We start from the raw sequence: 17,775 nt of genomic DNA on the forward strand, positions 1-17,775 counted from the left end.
AACATTATAAGTTTAAAGTTTAAGAAACAATAAAAACTTATGTTAAATGCAAAAAAAGTGAGCAAAAACGAGCGTAATTGATTATTAAAGCAAATAAAACATGATTATCAGAGCATGACTGAGTATCGGAAAAATTTTAAAATCAATTTTAAAATAGAAAAAGGGAAAAAAAATGTCGCCCTTTCTTGTAAAATGTTATCGGACAGTCCCTAGAAAACTTCTCCGTGCAGCAAAATGCTCAGGACTTTTGTACCATTCTTATTTCTGAATTAAAAAGACAGACAGTTAATTGCATCAGACGATCGCAATGCTAAACGAATGGACGGGAATCGAAGCGGTCTCACAGTGAACGGCAAGTTTGGGCTACAGTCACGTGACTTTATCTTGTCCACGGGTCGGGGGTTATTCTACTCTCTCTACCCAGTATTTCAACTCTATGGTATACCCCTGCCTTAGTCAGACTCTGGGAATTGGACGATTACCCAGGGCCTTGTCTTAATTTATGAGTTTATTCAAGGTGATAATCAATTTGAAATAAATTAAACTTTAAGTTTTTATACTAATACAATATAATTTAATTATCGATGTAATAATAATTTTTAGTATCACATTTGTATGCAAATTACTAATGTAATTTGCTTCCCATTCTCATTCAAAAAACCATTCAGTCCTTGTTATGTTTTTATGGTGAAGGGAATTATCATTAACCCGCATTAAAAATAACGAAACCCTAGAGCAGAACAACCAGATGATCAGAATGTCTATTTCGTTGACAGATGCCTCAACTTTGCTGTGGAAATATGCCTACTGATTTTCCTAGAAAGATTCACTTATAAAACTTGAACCATAATTACAGTAACAGATTCTCAATTCACCAATTTTGCCCTCAGTTACCAGTTAATATTAAAGAAAGCCAAATTAAGAAGAAAAAAAAAAGGAAAACTTTCTATACGTACTTAATTAAAATTTTTTACTTTTCAAGTAACAAATCACAAATGAAATAGCTATTTAATTAACTATGAAAATTGATGACAGACTAATATCAATTTGAAACAGCTTGCGTTAACAAAATCTTACATGTAACTGAACTAGTTTTTCTCCCCAGTTAGCTAATTTGAGTGTTGTTATCATTATTTTCCCAAATGGAGCGCTCGAATTTTGCGATTTAAAGTAAGCTACAAGCTATACTAAAACTGTCGCATTAAACTTTGAAATGTGTTAACCTTTAGCAACACGACCACGACACGAACTATCTTTTCGAACTACTAACTTCATATTGTTATGCATGTTAATACCGCAAATTCTTGCATCATCAAATTTAATATTTCGCTTGTTTGTTGGCATTTAATTTACCAACAAATAATGTTTATATAGCCACTAAAGCTATAATTATTTTTTGATTTGAGGACAAAAAATTGATATGAAGTTCAATTATTTTTGTTGAATTATTCCTAAGTGTTAGGAAGAAGTTGTTAATCTGAGTTGAAGTTTTTCTTTTATGTAAAATTTGCTAAAGATTGAATATCACCTTTTTGGAATAGTTTAAAACCTCTTCTTAAGTTTTTTTCGCATATTTAAGAAAACGAGATTTCTTTCTTACATATGTTGCCCATAAATTTTGTATTAACTTTTTTTCATGAAAACAGGAAGTGCATATGAAATCCTTTAAATACGTAATTTAAAATAATCTTATACAACTGGGGGATATTTCCGTATCATGATCTGTGGCGCTAACTACAATCGCCAATGTGCCAAATAGATTTTGTACTTGCAAATTTAAAAAAAAAGAAGTTATTGTTTACCCGGGGGTGGCTATGAGTCATAAATTTCGAATTGATCCCTTTCTGTGATGTTTTTCAGTTTCTCGCGGGCCACTGCCCGAAGTTGCCAAGACTTGGCAGAATTCTGCCACGGATCACGATACTGAAATCTCCCTTACGCTTGCAATACCAGAAGGAAAAAAAAAGACTCACATATAGAAGGTTAAAAGAGCTTATTAAATAAAATGTTAGAAACAATGAACATTTTAAAATTACAAAAATCATGGAGTTTTATTAAAAGAAATAAGAGAGATTTCAATAAAGATGTAAATTGTTTTAAAATTTGCTTATAGAGAAATGAGTAGTCCGTTACTATTACTTTTGGTATGCTTATTCAGTGAATTTTTAAATAGTGTGAGAAATGTTTTGTTCATTTTGCTGCGTAAAGTAGGGGTGAGCACCATCCCTTGAAGAGGCAAGCAATTTGAAAATAATTTAATTGTGTTTTCAAAGGTTTAAATAATAGGAGATTTTTGTATGGATGTCTGTGCTAATATAATCGATAAGTTTTTGGGGCACAGTAGAAACTAACAAAAAACTTCACAGCGTAGGGCAAATTTGTAAGAAAACTTGTAGTCATTTTTAAGCAAGCCACTGTATTTACAGCAACTGAGCAATAACACTTGGCGATTTCAGTTGACATAAATAGGTACCCTTATAGAAATAGATTTTACAGTAAAGCTACTGAAGATTTTTTTGGGATAATGTGGTATTTTGATCTGTCAAACCAAGCATAAAGGGCAAAGCACCAAAAGTATTTTGAACTTGTAAATTTAAGATAAAAAATCTGTAGAGGTTTGCTTCAAACTGACTGCAAGTTATACCCTTCAAGTTGGTCTTCTTCTGTGATGTTTTTCTGTTTTTAGTTTCTTGCAAAACATTGCCTAGAAGTCACAAGGATTTGGCAATTATTTTGACGTAAATCGGGACACAGAAATTTCCCCCCTTTTTTTTAAGTATATCTTTTCAGGTTTTTAAGATTAATGGCTTCATAAAATATTCTTTCGTAAAATAAAAGTAAGTTATTCATTCCTCAGAAATCAAGTAAATAAAATTTGATCAACTGGGAAAACAATTATCTGAAAATGTTCAGACTTTTTCTAGTAAATTATTATATTAGTTTATGAATTGAGAAATACATTTATGAAGTCTTTAAATGTTTAAAAACTTTACACAATTTTTTTTCTCCTTGATATTAAACTGAAACATGCTTCTATAATGTTGAAATACCTTTTCAAATATTGAAGTAAAAAGGTTTTATTAGGTGGCTATTATATCAGAATTGTATTTTTATGATCTTACATTTATAGTCTTTTTATGTTTTATTATCTTCAAATTATAGATTTCATATTTTGGATTGAAAATTTTGTCGCAATTTTTTAAAGTAATTTAGTTTTCTTATTAAAACCTAATTTTTAGAATTATGTTTATTACTTTTGTGTGATTTGTAAAGTATCATTTTTATGTAAAGTAAGATGTTATTAAAATGTGTTTTAAATTTTATTATTCATGTATTAGGTGAACAACTAAGTTTCTACCATTTTTTTTAAATGTTTGAAATTCAGGGGTTTTTAGCAACTTTAAAGGAGTTAAAATTTAAGCATTTTATCTGGCAGTTTCACTTGACGTTTGATACAAATTTTTCTGCAAAAGTTGGTTTAATTGCACTTCCTGGAATTTAACTATAAAATAAGAACAAGGTGCATCTTTAAGGTCACAATTTTTCTTTTTCAACTTTGCATACAAATCACAAGCTGTTCTTTAAGCTATCACCATATCACATCTCTCCATACACAGAATAAGTGTCAAATCGACTTTTGTGGCCTTCAAATCTTGATTAAAAGCTTGAAGAAGGAAGTGTCAAAAATGCTCATATTTCTTAACTTGACATTTGATTTTAATGATCTGCAAATTAACATGTGGAAGCTTAGTTGCAAACCCAGTATTTTTTATATCTGTCTAGGCTGTCTGTATTTTATGCTTTATTTATTGCTAAGGTATGACCTAAATTTAAAGAAACTGTTTAATTTTATAACTGGTAAGTACCCTATTTGAGAAAATAGGGTATTTCAAAATTATTATTTTTTTTGTTATTGTTTGTTTTAACTAATTTATATTACTGCTTAATATATTTAAATTATTTTGTTTATGTTTTTTATTTTTAGAGCTATTTTACTTTTAGTTTTGTACTTATTAGTAATTGCATTCATTATCTTTAGATATATATGTATATATATTTCGATCTTACTGACTGTTTTAATTACCTTTGTCAATAATTTTGAAATATTGATTAAGTTTTCTTTTTAGGAAATATTACATATTTATGGGAATTTTTATCACTACTGTTAAAAGATGAAAAGTATCCTCACTTAATTAAATGGGTCCATAAAGAAGAAGGCAAGTTTAAAATTGTAGATTCAAAAGCTGTCTCAAAAATGTGGGGTCTTCATAAAAATAATCCATATATGACTTATGATAATATGTCAAGAGCACTTAGGTAAGATATATATTTCCATGTATTCATATTGAATATTCCATAAGTGGTTTTTAAATAATACCTATTTTTTTCAATGTTTATATCACATTATTTTATAGTATGTATGGAATTTATTTGTTTTCTACTCTGCTGCATTCTTTGAGGAATGGTTTTTTCTTTCCATCATCCGCAATAACTACAAAAGTGGTGTTTGAGTTGTACTTATTTTCACACAGATAATAATTGTGATATAATGATCGGGAGATTGGGATGAGCAAAGGTTTTGACTTAATACCTTCACTAGTGTTTTTACGTAAACAAAAAACTCAGTATAAATTTGCTGATTGATTCTGAGACACTAAGCATAGTACAGGTACATTAGCATTTCAAACTAAATGTGTAGTTTAACATTGTTTCTGTTTAATGAAGGAATAAATATATGTTGTAAATTAATTTCAGTTGTGATTTTCAAAGTATCCTTCAAATGTATCTCTTGAACATGTTCTTAATTTCATTTCTTAGGCAGGCCACACACACTGAGAAAGCAAGCGGTAAGAAAGAGGCACACAAGTAACTAATTCCTATACTTAAGCATTAGAATGCGCAGAGTTTATTTACTACCTATATTTCCTTTATTAAGCATACTTTTTGAAAAATTTTATTTCAATAAATTGATTTTAAATGTTTTCAAAATTAGATTTTTAAATCTATTTTTTTTATATGAAACAAAATACATAGTCTCTCTAATTACGTTTTTTGCATTCATACGTCTCAAACATTTCGATTTCACAATAGTGTGGGTAATTTTTTTAATTTTAATTATTCAGTATTTATGCTATAATACTCTGGTGTTAGTTAATTTAAGTTCCCAGTTCTTTTTCAATGGTTTTCAATTTAGCTACTGAAAAATATTGTGGTTTCAAGCAATGTAAAAATTTTATATAAATTATCCATATAATCAAATAAAGCTTTGAAAAGCACCTACAAAATCAGCAAATAACTCTATTTAGTTGCAAGAACGTCAGAGGACAGTTTGGGATGAGCTTTCTTTGATTGGAAAAATCTTATCTTGCCTCTGTACAAGAAACAAGGACGAAGGTAAGGGAGGGGTTTAGGGGGTTCAACCCCCATTGTAAAAAAGGCAATTTTTAACATTTTCTCAATTTACTCATTTTTTTAAAAAAAATATTTTTTAAAAAAATTTCTGCCTCCTTTAAAGTTTTTATTAGTTAGAAAATGCCATCTTAAAATTCATTTTACCACATGACAAAACCAATTCACCCCTCCTTGTACTCATTCTTTAGTATGGAAAAATGTCCACAGCTTCAAATTACCCTGCTTATCTATTCATATCTTGATATTTATGGGTGTAGGTTGTAAGAGAAGATAACTTGTTTGTTTGAATGTGGTTATAAATGCTTCATAGGGAATATTTCCTAGAATTTTGTGGGAGCATTTTTGGGATTGAAAAAAGCTGTAAACAGTGGATGGAGGATGCTACAAGTGTGGTTCTAACTAATAGGTAAGTTTAAAAAGGGGGTGACTCTCAAATCGAACTCTTTCTTGACATTTAGTCATGCAATGTTTACTAAGATGTGCTCAAGTTTTGTTCAATCTTTATGGCTGTCTTCAGAACTTATCGTATATTTATTAAATATATTTTTATTTTAATTTAGTGGAATATTTCTTTTTTTTTCTTCATAACCTTTCATTAACATTTTATTAAATTTTTATTAATAATTTCCATACCTACATTTAAATCATGACACTAGTTGTGAAAATAGTTTATAACTTATTAAATTAAGTAGTGTTTGTAACGGATAAAATTGGATTGGATTTTTCAAATGCCAATTTATTTTAGAAATTAGTTCTAACTTTGGTTTTTATAATCGTTACACTGTTATATTTATTCGAAAATAACTATTATTAATAAAAGGTACTTAAATTTTATAAAAGCAGTAACTCTAAACATATGATTAAGAAAATGAAACAAATTTGTTTTCGATCAATTAAGTCATAAATATACAACAATTAGTTTCAGGTTGACAACTGAAAATCTGCTCCAATTTAAATACTTTTACATAATATATATGAAATAAAACCATTTGAGTTATTTAAAAAAGTAAGAAGGAAGTTAATAAATTAAAGGAAATAAGTTATTTTAAAGTCAGTTTTATGGTCATTGAAATTGAGTTGCAATGAAATTTAAGATTAGGATAAAGCTTAGAAGTGAAGTGTTTTTTTTTTTCTTTTATAAATACATCCCTACATTTTAAGCATTTTAAATTTGAACTTGAATATCGGATTTTGAACTGAAGATTGATTGTAAAGAAAGATTTAATTAGTCACAATTGATTATTTTTTCTTATTTCTAATAAGATAGTCATATTAAGAAAAGTAGACGAAAGGAAGAAAAAAAAAAGAGATGTAAGATATTGAAAAACAGTGCTTAAAATAAGCACCTTTTATATAACATCTATTTTTAATTTATATTGGAAACTTATAAAGAAGCAAAAGTTGTTTTATAAAAAATCCAATTTTTCAAATTTAAAACAGTATTATTATCAGTATTACTCTTTCTGAAAATTATGTTCTTCAGACGAATTAAATCTGTAAATTATGAAGAGAGAGAAAGAAATATGCAAATCTGAAACCTACAATATATTCATCCTCTTTAAAATTCTTGTAAAATTTTCATACATTGATGTCTAGATTACAGCAATCATGCTTTTGCTAAATGTAAAGAATATCACTAGAGATGAAAGTGTCTATACTGCTCTAAATGCAACTTTCATTACGTATTCAAAGAAAAGCAATCAAAAGGAGTTATAAACTATGTCCAGTATTAAAATAATGGAGAAATCAAGCGAAATAAAAAGAAGAAAGTAGCTAATGTTAATTGCTTGTGGGACACATAACTATCTGAAAAAGGTAAACTCTACGATGGACAAAAGTGCTTCAGTAGATGGCGTTTGAAATAACATCATTAAAATGTTCTTTTACTATATTTTATCTTTAACTTTTATTGTTTTCTTAACACAATAATTTAGTTCTCAACATTTGTTTTTATATCTCACACAACTATAATTTAGTAATTGTAATTGCTAACAAAATTAAAAAAGCATTTTTCATACAAATTTTTATTAAAAGTGTGGACTATTAGAAAAATTTTTTATTCACTTTCATACTTATTTTAAATAATACTCTTTTATTATTCATGCAGCTTTAAAATCAATATACCTTACTTTATCGTAAAGTAATCAAGTGAATTAGGAAGATTGGCGTTAAATAAAATTATTGTTTTTATCTCATATTTTGTTCCTACTTCAGTTTCTTTGTACATAAGTGAAAATATCAATGATATTTTACAGGGATTTTCTTAATCTAGGTACGTGTCCATGTCTGGAGGCTGTCCCTTAAAACACCCACATGTCATCTTCTTTAGAATCGTGTTTGAACATTTTTTATCGATTCAAAAGTGTTTTTTAAGATTGAAGAAGTTGTAAATAGCTCGGGATAGAAACTTTACCATGATTCAATACAAAATACTCTGTGAAGTTAGTATTGTTAGAAATAGATTCCATTAATATCCACGGGGAGGAGGCGAATTATTGTTAAAAGGATATCGTCGTTGAATTGGCTCAAAGTAAACATAAATTCTTTTTTTTTGGAGGGGACAATAAAGCATAAAATAAATCTCATGCTTAATTCGTGTCAAAGGACTTACAAAAGCAAAATTTTTGACTGTGAAATTTTTCAAGAAGGCATCCAAGGAATGATTAGAACACACACTGGCTTCCATAGTCAATTCAGTTCAATAATAAAAAATTAATAAAAGCCTGCTTGCTTTATTAAAATACAAATTTCAGACTAAAGTTACTTTTGTATTATTTTAAGTTGGATCTAATGAGACTGTACATGAGTCAATGAGACGAATAGTTTAAGAGTTGCAAGTCGTTTTATGCATAAAAAGAGCTATATTTGTCATGGTTCACACTTTTTACTTTGCTATCTAGGGACTATATTAACATGTAAGGTACATTTTCCGATGAAATTTTTTTACAAAATTGAATGAGATATAATTCGAATTTAAATAAGTTGTTTTGTAGTTACGAGATTTTCTTCATAATAAGTGCCATTCAAAGGTAATACATTTTGTATGCATAAAAAAATCCTTTTAACTTTTGAAATATATGCCTTTTTGATTCTTTTTTGGTCTTATTCGATTGAACAAAAAAAAATGCATAGGAAGCAATACCTCACTTGTCTGTATAGCTATGTAAGATATGTAAATAAGTGCAAGTACAAAATTTTATTTTTTTGTACATAAAGTGCTTAAAACTTTTAAACTATATATCTGATCGTCTTGTAATTGATCTTATATAATTTAGCGTGGTAAATAACATTGGAAAATTTACATTACATGTTCAGATAATTATTTGATATTAATTTAAATTGTATGCATAAGTCATGTTAAAAGAAGTACTGCTTATTCATAAAAACTCTTGCACCTTTTGAAGTTCTTGTTCTATTAACTCGTGCATAGTCTCATTTCTGTAAAAGTGTACATAGTAATAATGTAATACATAGCAATTGAATACATAAGAAACAATGTCTTGCTTAAATAGCAAGATCAGGTGCGTAAATAGGTATAAGTACAAATTTGTGCTTTATATACAAGAAATCCTTATAACTTCTAAACTATTATTTCAATTGTCTCAGGATTGGTCTGGTCTCATGCAATTCAGTGGAAAAACATATGTTAGAAAATATGCCTCACCTGCGTGTCAAGAAAATATTTTATTCGCCCATTAAAAAGGAAAAGTGTACAGAGGAAAGTTGGGGAGTTTTTTGAGTATCATTTATAATTATATAACAAAGCTTTCTATGGGAAAAAAAGCTTAGTTATTATTTTTCTATAACGAAAAAGTCTAACATTACTGGGCTGTAAGGTTGAAGTTTAGTTTTAAATTTATTAATGCACTACTAAATTTTAAATATTCAAGGGCAACCAATGTATATTTAAAATATATAGAGAGAGCATTAGTATTAGACCACAATTTTAAATTTAACCTTACTTCAATTTAATAATTTTGAATTTCTGAACAGCCCCATGGAAAAGTTATACCTACGTGCTTGACAAGAAACAAAGAAGAGCTTAAAGTATATTAAAATATTACAAATTTTTCTCATTACCCTCAGTTTCCAATATAGATCATAAGTTTGCAGAAATATAAGGTACACTGCTAAATCAACAAAATACTGACTGTCATTTAAAATATTCAAGTTTTTGAATAGATAGCAATGTCTTCTCACCTAATTCCCATCTGAAACATTCCTATACTGCAACAAGTTAAAATGGAAGCAATGCAAAAGTATTTTACTCTAAAAGCAAATGGTCATAATTAACAACTAAACATTGATTGTAGACATTAAAATTTTTTTGAAATCAAAGGTAAATGTATTTTGGATTTAAAGAATTTTGTATTTTTCTATTTTAATGTCTGTTATTCACTTTTTAAGGGTTCCTTGAAGATTAGACGCAATTCCCAGTTAAAATGTTGCATTTGAATATTTTTTTTAAAAAAATTCAATGCTTACTTAAAAAGTTTTTTTTACGTAAATTTTTACTATTTTGTTAATAATACACCCATTTAAACTTTTTTTAAGAAGTGCTTCAAAGTTTAAAAAAACAGTGTGCTAAAACAAGAAATAAGGATTAATGCATACAATAGACCAGTATTCTATTTTGATTCATTCTCACCTTTTCACTATTACTATAAACTCATTTTCCTGTTCTAAATCTGAAAACATATTTATTACATTCCTTCAGATTTTGATTATTTCATAACTCCTTTTAAAAATTTGATAACCCTGTTTTGATATACCAATGTTTCCATAGTTTTGTTTTTATGTTAACAAAAAAATAATTTAAGTATGAAAAATAACAATTCAATTATTAGAAAATATTATTAGTATAACGAACCAATGTGTTATTAGCCTATTTTTGTTTAGTAGGATGCCTGTAACTTTTTTGTTTTCTAATCCTTATATCGGACAATGCAGGGATTAGCACTTAAGGTTTCACTATTAATCTATTTCTTTAAGTCATTTTTATTTGTAATATAATCAAGCAGCCTGGTGCACAATGATAAGTCAATAAAAGTGGAAACAATGTTTTGATAGCTTTTTGACCAATTTTTAGTGACTGATTTCTCTTTGAATGTGTCTTCTGCTGGGGGATTATTTTTCAGTGCAAGAAATTTATCAAACTATACTTCTGGAACTTTTTCAACAGACTAACTAGATGGATTAGATTTAATTTTAAATTCATATCAGAGTTCAGAAAATCATACCCTAAATTTATTTTGTGTGTTGCTGCAAAAATCAAGTGTAATCAGACTAAACTCATTCCTTTCTTGAAAATATGAAATTCTTATCTAATGGGGATGTCCCCTCTATTTGGGAACCATTGTAGTAGACTTTGATTATGTAAGATCACTATTGAACAGTTAGGGTGATATTCTTTGAAACTATTGCTTTTTCCATGCTTTTGAATTGTTTCACACGAATTATGTGATTAAATAATTTCTTTTCATCAATACATAGGAATTCCTATTCACACTATGTGCTTTCACGCAATTTAAAAGGAATCATTGTATTGGTGTAGTAAATTATAATACTGAGACGGTTTAAAAAATTTAATATTTTATAAAAAGCTTGATTTTTGAAATGTTACAGCATATTTCTCCTCGCTAAAAAATTCCAATGTTCAACATACCTGGGTTATGTAAAAGTTCTGATTAGGTATCTGATTCTGATTGCATTTATTCTAATTTGTGAGTTCTAATATAATTATGTAAAAAAATCAATTTTAAAAACTATGTGAAAATCTAAGCAATAATTGCCGAAAAAACAATAGTAAAAACCACATGAAATTATGATGAAATCATCACAAATTGCAAGTCAAAAAGTTAATCCCATTAGTGATTTGAAATCATGTGCAACAATAATATAATATTAAAAATAGAAAGATTTAAGTACCATAAAGAAATGCATCATCATAGCTGCCGAAAAACCAAACGACAAGACTCTGACATGCCAACTGCTCCGGACACACCAATATAATTAAAAAAAACGGTAAATAACTACAAAGTAAATTTTGCAAATATATGACTATTTTCGCGTGCTTTTTAAGAGTTATAGCATGACAAAACTATAAAAAGTGGTGAATTATATAAGCCTACAAATTATTTAGAAATAGTGGTGGATAAAAATCTTCTAAATTAAATTTATTAAACCAACAATAACAATTGATAAACTACCACTTTAAAATACTTATTTGCTGTCCGGAGTAAGTTGGCATCTCTGAAGACTACGTAAATTTCTAAATTCTGGATTGGAGAGTATTAAAAAATTTCTCTATAGCGACTCAAAATTTGTTTGTAGTTATATAGTATTGAAATATCGAGGTTGTCAAGATCATGTGGAAAATTGTAGACTTTCTGTTAAAAGAATGAACAAAAACCAAATTCTTTTTTTATACTTTTGGGCCTGTAACTTCAACTCTGGGAGCTTAAAATTAGAAAATCTAAAATGCTGAATTTTCAGTAATTCAGACCTTCCAAAATATCCAGATATTCAAGGTTATGCGGTATTTTTTTGTTACATATTTCTGTTCATCATATGGTAAAAAAAAAATAAACAGCTACTTTTTTTTCAAAAGAGTCAATTGATTATTGCCTGAGATTCATGTACCCTTTTAAGGGCCCCTATTGTTGAGCCACTGTTTGAAGTAGAACGTTGCAAATTTTTTATTAATTAATTTTTTCTTATTTTATTTAACACACTACAACTTACAACGGCTATTCATATCATACTTATATTTTATTCTATGTGTGTTACATGTAATTATTTGAATTAATAAGTAAAAATATTACAAAATCTGTAAAAACTGCTTTATTTCACCTTCTTTAAAATTGAACTGTGTTTTGTTCAGTATTTAAATATATTAATTTTGAATAATATTTGTCTTAAAATTTCATGTTGAATATTTAATTAGATATATGTTGTTGATAAAACTCATATGTTATGTTATATTTTTTAAGTATCTTACCTTTCAATTTGTAGTAATTAAATAGGAATTTTGCAGGTATTATTATCGGCAAGGTATAATAGCAAAAGTTCAAGGTCAACAATTAGTGTATCAATTTCTTCCATCATTGCAAAATAACTTTCCTGTTAACATTAGTAAGATTGAAAAAGAAAGTAAGCACTGACGACTGTATTTTCTTTACAATCAAACATTGTGTAACCATCCAGCTATTAATTAGAAAGAGTAATAAAAATCCAAATATATTTCATGCTTAACTGCTCGGTTAACTTAGTATTTGCTCAAAGTACCTTATGTGTATGCAAGATATTATTATTATATCTTGCATATACACATTATTATATTTTATTATATTGGGAATTATAACTTACAAAGCCTAAATAAATCAGTATATGCAGAAATTTAATGGATATTCAAATTATTTAAAGGAAAAAAAATAATAAAAAAAAGAGAATTTCAATGCTTGTTGTGAAACACAAGAAAGTAATGAAATTGGCCCAAAAATATGGTTTTGAAAGAATTATATTATTTAACATTTTAATGATGAACTGTCTTTCCTTATTTTTAGAGTCGAACAAGTTACTGAAACAATAAAATCTTTTTTTATCATTAATTTTCAACTACTGAATTGACTTAAATGCCCGGTGAATGATATTTTTGATTGTGATAATTTTTTTAATAGATTATTATTGAGGCCCCAAACATTATTGAGGAAACAGAATTTATATCTTTAGAGTATCCTTTGTCAGACTGTGAACACTCATCTCCATTGCCCTTTAAATCTAGTAAAATTAAGCAGTAATTTCTAATGATTTTTTTTAAAAACATTTTTGTCCTTCCTTACTATTGGGTGCTTGTATCATCCCTGACCTTAATAGTTTCAACTGTTTCCAAAATGAACTGTTTCTGTCTTTGATTTCTTCAATATTTAGTTTATTTATATTTATTAATATTTATTATTATATTTATAAATTTGGTAGAATAGTTAAAGTTCCTATTTTTTTAGTATTCATCAGTAGTAGTTGCAGCAAAATTTCTTTTGGAATTGTTTTTTCAAACACATGCTTTTGCTAAACATTTATAAAATATGAAAATATTAATTAAATGGGTGAAATATGCTTTGACAAACATTTGATGGCATTTTTATGCTCACACAAAAATAGCTACATCTTTATTTTTTAACATATTTGATTGAAAATATAACGGCATATGTATTACTAATGAAGTTTCAGTAATATTATGTTCAGTTTTTTCTTGAAATTTCTTACAAATTTTTTTTTATGCACACATGAAATTCTTCCAATTTTTGGCAGAATTTCCAACTTTCTGAACTTATTTGTCGATTACAGCATTTGTATACAAATATTAAAAAGTGCAATGAAATTTTCCAGAGAGAAAATAGTGAAAAAAAAAATGCTGTGTTAAATGTCTACTTTTGTCTTAATATTTCTACATTATTTTGTTGTTTTATATTTTTATTATTTCATTCTCTTTAATAATCATAATTTATATATAAAGCTTAACAATTTGTTGGACTGTCAATGTACATCTGTAGTTAAAAAAAACTTCTAAGTAAGGATGTAAATAATTTAAATGTTTTCTTTTTGTGCAATTATTTTCACATTATTTATTTATTTTTTCATGGTTGAGTTGATGAGTATTTTCAGACTTTTTGTTCTTTTCTCACTCTCTTTAATAAAGAGTTATTCTTTAAAAAATAGAAACCTTGCTTTTTTTTTTAATTTTTTTTCTAAACAATCAAGCATGTCATGATAAAATTGTAATACAGTTTTACCTGCCCACAAAAATGTTTGGAGAAAATTTGAGCAATGAATATCGGAAATAGCACAGCTGTTCACATCAACTCCCCTTTGCCTTCTAAAAATTCAAGTAAATTGATGAAGATATGTATGAAAATTAAATATTATTAGTGCCATGTGCATTTAAATACTAGATATTTTAACTATGATATTATTACTTTAAATCTCTCATATTTTTCTTAATTGAAGTTTAATATAACATTTTTAAAGAGTGATACAATGGTTTTGATTTCATGTTAGTTACAAGTTTCAGCTCTCCTTCTTTTTGCATTTTTTATTTTATTACTGAAACAATAAGCTTGTTTTTGTATTGCAAAAGTTGTGTGGTCATCATTGAATGTCAATTAAAAGTTTATTTTGATATATATCATCTAGTAGCAGTGCAATATATATAATTCATCTTAAATGTTTCATTTAAATTTTTTCTAAAATGCTATATTATTTTCCTTTAAATGCAACACTTTACTGCTTTTCTATTGTTGTTGTTATTCTTTTATAATATTTTAATACCAAAATATATACATATTTTAACAATTATAAGCTAGTTATCTCCTAAAACATAATCATATGTTGTTTTCACTTATTGAAATATACATAATGTCCAAATTGTTAAACTCAGTGGTTTTTCAAATTTAAAATTAACTTTTACTGATTGTTCATTGATCAATTTTTATTTTGTCAAAATCAACGAAAATTTTAGCCATATTGTGTATTGATTAATTATATAATTTACAGGGTTGTTACTTTTCTGGAAAAGTTTTTAAAGAAATAAACTGGTAGTAAGAACATTTCCTCAGTCCTTATTTTTTGGGAAAAGTAAGCTATTTGAAATTACCACTACTTATTTACACTGTTGATGCACATATAGATGATATACATGTTTTACTTGTTAATAATTAGTGGTACCCACAGTGAGTTTACTTCTCCTGAAAGAAAGGTGGAAATGAAATGTTCATATCAGTTTTTCATCTTTTTTTGGATTAGTAGCAGTTCTAAACTTTAATATAGTAAAACCTGTCACATTGACCACATTTGTATGTTGACCTCCATTATCAAGAACCAAATTTATCCTATTGTAATAAAATGGTGCAAAATCTTTATAATTTATTCCATCTGTCTTATATGTTCACCACTGAAAATCAGATTTATCAAGGAGTGTTTTTCTAAGACTTTTATAAGTTAACCTAAAAAAAAGGGTAAAAAGAGAAGTGCAGATTAACAAACAAGTTGCTACAAAAAAGTGGTTTTACCAATAGGGGATGGGAAGTGAGTGCGGTGGTAGCAGAACTTCTAATTATTTAGTTAATTACACTTCTATCTTTACATTCTTTTCTGATGTTTCGAAATTCATTTTATTTTAATTTACACATGTTGCTCATTTGGAGTTAGAAAACCATGTAAACAAATTGAATTTCTCTAACCTCAAAACCTATAGCCGATATTTATAGGTAGGGTATTTATGGAATTTCTTGTCAGTATGGTCTTGTGTATGTTGAACAAACTGAACTATCCCTTAAACTTTAATTTAAAGAAAATTACAGACATTTTCAAAATTTATATATTAAACAATCTCCCCAGATAGCTGGAATTCTAATCATAGGTTTAAGTTTTCTTCTCTTAAAATTATTCAACACTGCTTTTGAATCACTGACATTGATATCTGGGAAGCATTTTATACAGTGAACTCTTGCTACTACGATATCCAATACAACAACTCCCTTTATTGCGATAGTGTTTTGTGGTCTCGACTAACTTGCATATGAATTAATTTCATGCTCCTCTCAATATTACAATATTCTCTGAAGCAATAAACCTCTGTAAAACTATTTTTTTTCAAAATTATTATTGCTTTTCAAATAATGTGAAAAATCTTATTTATAATCTTTTGCCATTTTTTCCATCTTTTCTGCCAAGAGAAGACTTACTTCTGACCATCCCAAGAGCTTCCATTCTTGGCATTGCCTCCCTTATCTCTTAAGAAGTCACAGATATAAACCTGAATTCATTTCCTTGATGTTAAAAGCTGATCATGAGTCACAAATGACCACAAGTATCACATTAACACCTGAAAGAGAGTTTGCTCTGTAGAGGGTGGGTGGAGCATCATTTACAAGTCAAAAATATTTTCGTGTTTTGGACTCGATGCATACTTTATTGGTTGATTTGACAGTCAAAAAAGTGAATGAACCAACAAAAATATCAGATTACTTTCAATTAAAATTGTTTTCAGGTATGTTTGCAATTTTCTGAATTTATTTCAATTGTTTTTTAATAATTAACCATAATTAACACTCTGCAAATTAATTTTTTGCATAATATATAAATACATTCATTGTTAATACATATATAACATTAAAATTTAAAAAAAAATCTTATTGTGTCCCCAAATTATGTAAGCCCTCGATATAACAATATATATCTCTACAACAATATATTTATTTTGTTCCCAAAATATTGTTGTAGCGAGGTTTTACTATGTTTAAAAAAATTCTAATTAATTGGTTAATGACCTTTTTATTTTCCACTTCTTGTATACTGGAGGTTCTCCTCATATCCCCACCATACCTGTTTCTTATCATTCTTCCTTTTGCTTGATTCTCTTGTTCAAACTTGTCTTCAGTCTTCTATTAATTCAACCATTTTTTCCTTGTTGAAACTTGTTAGTAATATTCCTTCTATACCTCCCTGACAAAAGGTTTTGACTGAAGTATGTCTGTTTTGTGACTTAATTTATGTCTTAGCTTTATTTCCAATGGGATAATGTTTTTCTAAATTACAAGTTCGTTGTGTAACATAGATTTGCATTCTTTATATATAAATAAATATTTTTTGTTTATATTAACTATTTTTAGGAAATGCATAAAATTATTAATGATAATTGAAAAGTAATAGCAATTCTTATTTTAAAACAATATTAGATTATTTTTCTAAATATCAATTCAGTTGATTGTTAATTTAATAATTTTACTTAAAAGTTTAGAATTGTATTTTCCAATGTTTGGTTTGGAGAATTATTAAATAATTTATAATTTTTGTTATTTTGGCCTTTTTTACTTTTTTAAATGTTTTAAATAATAATTAAAATATTTTGTTCTGTTTTTTTATATTTTTTATAATTCACTCAATAATTATGTTTTACTTTGCAAAAATAAAAGGTTGTGATTAAAAAATGCGAGTTTTGAAATATCTTTTCAAACTAGGATCTTGGAGAAATTCTTTTTTTTTTTCTAAACTTTTTGGTAAGTTTCTTTATTTTTTTATATTGTAAAGTTCTGTGATTGACTTAGAATTTTTAATAAAATCTTTTGTTTTTATTTTTAAATCATTGTCTTTTATTTTAAATAAGCATGACTTCAGACAATCATGTGTTCAGTTTTAAATAAGAATGATTAATTTTCTATTCCTATTTATTTTTACTTTATGGTGATACAATTTCTTTTAAGAATATTTTAATCTCAATAAATCTATTTGGTTTAGCAAAAGTTTAAGAAGTAAAGCAGTTTAATTCAAAGAAAAGGTAGCTGTGCAGCTGTATCCCTTATATTC

General features: G+C 27.2%; 1 long non-coding RNA gene across 1 annotated transcript; it reads left to right on the plus strand.

Moving 5' to 3' along the window:
- Nucleotides 1-1,117: 1,117 nt before the first annotated feature.
- Nucleotides 1,118-17,543, plus strand: LOC122269098 (uncharacterized). Its single transcript, XR_011638291.1, has 3 exons — nucleotides 1,118-1,287; nucleotides 4,128-4,317; nucleotides 12,449-17,543. It is a non-coding gene; the product is annotated as an uncharacterized lncRNA (long non-coding RNA).
- The last annotated feature ends 232 nt before the right edge of the window (nucleotides 17,544-17,775 follow it).

The sequence above is a fragment of the Parasteatoda tepidariorum genome, chromosome X1 (assembly GCF_043381705.1).
Source record: "Parasteatoda tepidariorum isolate YZ-2023 chromosome X1, CAS_Ptep_4.0, whole genome shotgun sequence".
In the NCBI taxonomy this organism is placed as follows: Eukaryota; Metazoa; Arthropoda; class Arachnida; order Araneae; family Theridiidae; genus Parasteatoda; species Parasteatoda tepidariorum.